Source organism: Onychostoma macrolepis, chromosome 19 (assembly GCF_012432095.1).
Source record: "Onychostoma macrolepis isolate SWU-2019 chromosome 19, ASM1243209v1, whole genome shotgun sequence".
Taxonomy (NCBI): domain Eukaryota; kingdom Metazoa; phylum Chordata; class Actinopteri; order Cypriniformes; family Cyprinidae; genus Onychostoma; species Onychostoma macrolepis.
Window position 1 is genome coordinate 26313300 of NC_081173.1, and position 6080 is coordinate 26319379.

The 6080-nt window shown below is 48.9% G+C and overlaps 1 long non-coding RNA gene across 1 annotated transcript; it reads right to left on the reverse strand.

Annotated features, from left to right (window-relative positions):
• Positions 1-494: 494 nt before the first annotated feature.
• LOC131526181 (uncharacterized) lies at positions 495-2951 on the reverse strand. The gene is made up of 4 exons (XR_009267394.1): positions 2329-2951; positions 1691-1848; positions 880-1003; positions 495-760 (listed from the first exon to the last, which is right to left on the reverse strand). It is a non-coding gene; the product is annotated as an uncharacterized LOC131526181 (long non-coding RNA).
• Between the last annotated feature and the right edge of the window lie 3129 nt (positions 2952-6080).

Below are 6080 nucleotides of genomic sequence, written 5' to 3' on the forward strand. Positions count from 1 at the left end.
GCGCCCAGCCAACACATCCATGTGGGGCCCATAGGGGTTGCAACTGGGCCGATATCTGGGGCCCATCTGGGCTACCCAACTGGGACCCAGCTAATTTTGTCCTGTTTCCATGGTGGCCCAACATGGGTTAGCCCAGATGGACTGATGATGGGCTCCATATAGGGCCCATACGGGTTAACCAGGTACCTCCCATTTGGTGCCTACATGAGTCTGCCTACATGTGTTAGTGATGGGACCCAGCTAGGTCTTATGTAGGTCTCTTATGGGCCACAACAAGTATACACATGGGCTAACATTTGTCTGTTTGGGTTACCTTATTTTACAGTACACCCCTAAATATAAACAATACATTAAATCCACTAAAATGCTAAAGGTATTCAATAAACAGAAACCAGTAGTTCATGCTTTTAAGCAAAGTTTATTTGGAATAATTTAAACATTACTATTATAACTTGTACATTTACAACTTTATAAAACAAGCATCTTAAAAAAAAGTTAATTTTAAGCTCCTGAAAAACTTTATTTCTTGTAAAAAAAAATACTTGTATTCTGCATGCTTTAAACAAGGTTTCGTTGGAATAATTTGAACATGACCATTATAACTTGTGTATTTACAACTTTATAAAACAAGCATCTTAAAAAAAAGTTAAAGTGAAGCTCCTGCCAAATATACATATCTGAAAACTCTAAAATACATTTCACAAACAAACAAACCAACCGTGCAGCTCCTCACACCTCTGTCCTCGCTCTCCCAACAGCCCTTTGAAAAGACAACAATTAATCAACCACTGTGCCACATTTTCACAGTTAAAACAGACGATTATTGTCTTTTTAAAGATTGTATTTCCATTTAATAATCACGAATATCTTAAGACTTACCTATCTTGCTCTCTACTATGTGACTTCGCAGAACGGTTTCCTCCCGTCACTGATTAGCCACTTTTACACTGACTTTTCTGCCTCTTTTCTGGTAATTTGGTTAAGATAATTTTTTTCAAGCTTCCTGTAAAGCACATCAAAAGCATAAAAGTTAGATTAAATTCCATATTTAAGCCCTTGCAATAAATAAGCAGTCATCTCCATTTTTACATTTTTTCAGGATGTACAATAATGGTATCGGATATAATATTCTATCATAAATGATTTCTGTGTAAACAAGGGCACGGGGCAACATTTAAAGGCATAGTTCACACAAAAATTTTATTTGTCTCATTTAATCACAAATGTCAAAATATATCCATCTGAAATTTTCTTAAAAAAAATTATAATTTTTATCAGGCAAATATAGCTCATCATTCCATGCATTGCCATTACAGTGAAATAACTGAACATAAACATAAGAGCCTGAAAATTTCAGACGGTTTTTGCATCTGATGTCTTCATTTGTTCTTATTTTATTCTCACTTCACTTGTATTAGTGTACTTGTCTTTAATAAAGTTTGAATGTTATTTATTATAAACTCTTTTTGTGATCGCTTCACCACAAATTAACAGTTACTTATCACTAAAATAAGCAGTACACCTGGTTCATATTCTCATAATTTGGGGTATTGCTTGTCCAAATATGGACAATTATTTGCATTCAATCAAACTGATTTGATTCCACTGATTTATGAAGAACAAACTCAACTCTACCAAATAACCTCTGTTTGCACATGAACATTAATAATCCAACAGCAAGTAAACATACCTTATACAACCTCAAGCAGTTTGAGCCCCCGAAACTCTCACTTTCCATGCCGGCCAACAAAATTGAACTCTTGATAAGGGGTGGTCCAAAAGGAAGGCCCTCATTCTTCTCGTTGCTTCATCCACAGTACTGCCTCCAATTTCTGCCACCAAAGCAACCTAATGGAAAACAAGATTATTATTATTGGGAGACAACACAAAAAATTAACCCTGAATAAATGCAATTACATTTCCCCCCAAATCTACTGTGTGTATCAAGTCCATACAAGTCTATTACTCACAATTCCTATGGAACACTTCCATAATTCCTATGCAGTTACCTCTGTAACAGATGTTTTATACTTGTACTACAATTGTGTTGCCTGTGCTACAAAAACATTCTCTATAGCAAAACAGCTACAGTACTGTGAAAATGTGTTCGGCCACCATTACATTTGTTGTTTTGGAAATGGTATAATGATTATCTCAGAGTTTTTTTATTAGAACACAACAAGAAAATACAGCTAATTTATAGGCAGTATTAAAAAAATTAAAGAAACAAAATGGTGGCCCAAGACTTCTGCACAGTACTGTAACTTAGGTGCAAAAATGTTAACGTTCAGCCCTGTGAACCTGCTAAATGGTTATGTTAGAACATACCACTTGTTTCTGGAAGGTGGGGTCTGCCAATTTCTGTTCCACTGCATCAACATCCAAGAACGTCCGATTACTTTCTGTAAGAAAAATGCTTATTACTTTAAAAAAAAATTAAAATTCTAATTTAGGCAAAAACATTTGTATAGTCATAACAATTTGTATGATTTGTAATAACACCTGAATGCAAACTGTTGCAGATTTAGGGAACACCAATTCAGCATTATCGCTTAACGTTAGACATTGGCGCCAGAAATAAGAGGAAAAATATGGTGCGATCTGAGTATGAAGTTTAAATTCTAACGTGACAAAAGCCAAACTATGTTTCGGTTAACATCATGGTTTGTAAACAATGTAATTACATGCTCTACATTTTCAGTTTTGAAATTGTAATTCTTACCTTGGTTACACTGACGGCAAACGTCTTCTCCCTAAAATTACAGCAAAGAAGTCAGCGGGTAGCAATGGCGTCGGCGCGATGCAGCGCGTGTTGCGTGGGGGATGGGAATTGCTGAATGAAATCTTGCGGGATCCACACTGCATGCAGATCGAGGCAGGGCATCTCGCGGTAATTTGATGTCGTGGGGAATGGGATCTCGACGGAACTTGGGAGATCGTCTCGGTTACGTACGTAACCCTCGTTCCCTGATGGAGGGAACGGAGACGTTATGTCGTGACGACATAGGGGATTTACTTGGGAGCCCCAATCATCTCTGATTTAAGAGAAAACGCCAATGAATATTGGCTAGTGGATTTTGCATACCTGCGCCACTCCCCGTGCACACGGGTATAAATAGGCGGCAGGTGCGTCCACTCATTAGGTTTTACGCTGAGGAGCCGAGAACGAGTCCCTGGCAACCAGCGATGGTTCAAGATTGTGGCATGGGGACTTAACGTCTCCGTTCCCTCCATCAGGGAATGAGGGTTACGTACGTAACCGAGACGTTCCCTATCTGTCGGTCACTACGAGTTATGTCGTGACGACATAGGGGTCTTATGGAAAGCGCCACAACCTGAACCCCGTCACAACCTTGTGGCATGCAGATGCTGACAAGCGAGCGCGTGACAGACAAATGCCAGCTCTTCCCGCCACTTACCTGTTACCCAACACACGGGAAGAAACTGGCTCGACGCGGAGATTGTAAAATCTCGCGAAGGTGTTCGGTGTCACCCAGCCCGCAGCTCTACAGATGTCTGCCAGAGAGGCGCCGTGCGCCAACGCATAGGAGGAGGCAACACTCCGTGTGGAGTGAGCCCTCACCCCTAGGGGGCACGGCTCACCTTGGGATTGGTACGCCAAGGCGATGGCATCCACTATCCAGTGGGCCAACCTCTGCTTGGAGACAGCCTTCCCTTTCTGCTGACCTCCGTGGCAGACAAAGAGCTGCTCAGAGCTTCTAAAGCTCTGGGTGCGGTCCACGTATATGCGCAACGCTCTTACGGGACACAGCAACGCCAAGGCTGGATCTGCCTCCTCCGAGGGCAGGGCTTGCAGGTTCACCACCTGATCGCGGAAGGGCGTGGTGGGAACCTTAGGCACGTATCCAGGCCGGGGTCTCAGGACAACGTGAGAGTAGACCGGCCCGAACACCAGGCACTCTTCGCTCACCGAAAATGCTTGGAGGTCCCCGACCCTCTTGATGGAAGTGAGCGTGGTCAGGAGCGCTGTCTTAGCAGACAGGAACTTAAGCTCAACTGAGTCCAGCGGCAAGGGCGCCCTCTACAACCTTCGTGAAGAAACGGGGAGATAGGGACAGCCCGAAGGGGAGGACCCTGTACTGCCATGCCCGACCCTCGAACGCAAACCATAGGAACGGTCTGTGTCGCGGAAGGATCGAAACATGAAAGTAAGTGTCCTTCAGGTCGATCGCTGCAAACCAATCCTGGGGCTGGACGCACTTTATAATGCGCCTGTTCGTCAGCATCTTGAACGGGAGCCTGTGTAGGGCCCGGTTCAGGACTCGCAGGTCCAGAATTGGTCGAAGTCCACCGCCTTTCTTGGGTACGATGAAGTAAGGGCTGTAAAACCCTTGCCTCATCTCGGCTGGAGGGACCGGCTCGATTGCACCCTTTGCCAGGAGGACAGCAATCTCCTCGCGCAAGACAGGAGCGTTCCGAGCTACCACTGAGGTCTCGAGAACGCCACTGAACTTGGGAGGCCGCCTGGCGAACTGAATCGCGTAGCCGAGTCGAATCGTGTGCGTGAGCCAACGAGACGGGCTGGGCAGCGTGAGCCACGCCTCCAGACGCCGTGCAAGTGGCTCCAACGGCACGATCGGCGTACCTGTGGTGGTGCAGCGAAGGGAGTAGGCGGGATGTTACAGAAGGCTGTGCGTTCTGAGGCATCCTCAAAACTCCCTGGGTCCCAGAGGGGACTGGCTAGAGGTGCGTGGGGAGGCACTGCGTCCCCGAACCGCACTCTCTTGGCCGCTGGCAAGATGGGTCGCGGGCGAGAGTGAGGAGGCAGCGCGTCGCACACTGTCGGCCCGTGGACCTGAAAACCCAGAGGGGAAGGAAATTGCTCTTTCTGTGATTTTGTGGGTGCCACCGGCCCTAGGGCCAGCGGCGGAACAGAAACAAAACGAAACACAGGATTCTCCACCCGGCCCTCCTCCGGGGGAAGGAGCGACGCTATCCTCGTCGTCTCCTGGGAAAGAGCAAACTCCAACATCTCCGGGTTGCCCGCGTCAGGGCCGCCTCGTCGACTTCCGTGACTTGGGGCCGGCTGGGACGCGGGGACGCCGCACTCCTGCGAGAGGCTCGACGCGCCGGCCTAGGTGCCGATTCAGCACGGGGCGGAGAGGCTCTGGAGGACACAGGAGGGCGCCCACGGCGACGAGCAGACGGAGGCCTGGCCCCGGGGGCAGCGTTTGACGGTGCATCACGCCGGGGCAGGATGTGCTGGATTGCCTCTGTCTGCTTCTGCACTGCCGAGAATTGCTGGGCAAAGCCCTCGACAGTGTCGCCGAACAGCCCAGACTAGGAGATGGGGGCGTCGAGAAAGCGTACTTTGTCGACATCCTTCATCTCTGCCAGGTTGAGCCAGAGATGGCGTTCTTGGACCACCATGGCGGACATCGCCATCCCGAGGGACCGCGCTGTGACGCGGCCGTCAGCTTACAGGCTTTGGACAGGAGACGCGGACGATTCCTCCAAGTGGCGGCGTTTCTCTCTCCACCTGGGGAATGCCCGCGTACCCTCTGGTAGCCCCGCCGTCGAGGGTAGTAAGGACGGAGGAGACGGACGAGCGGCTTCTGGCCGTAAAAGGGGCCATCCACGACTTCGTCAGCTCCTCATGCACCTCCGGGAAAAAAGGAACCGGAGTAGGGCGCGGTTGTGAGCCGCGCCTCGCTCCGAGAAACCAATCATCCAGCCGAGAGGGCTCGGGACTGGGCGGTCTGTTGACATCCAGCCCGATGCTCTCGGCTGCCCGGGCAAGCATGGCCGTCAACTCTGGGTCTGGTGCGGCGGCGGCGACCACACCCGAAGGGGCAGCTCCGGCCGCACCGTCATCCTCAGAGGCGTAAGCCCATCCCCGATGCTGCGATCGACATCGTATCTTCGGGCGGCGCACCGAATGAAATGCTGGGCGCCCCGTGGGACGAACCAGCGAAATCACCCGGGAGCCGGACGGGACATTCGCTGTGTGAGGAGTAAGAGGTCCGTGGGGACGTACCCGGCGGAGAAGCTCTTACTGTAACCCTCAGATCTCCCAGAGCGCCAGCCGGCGATCCTCTACTCGAGCTAGAGAGATCGGG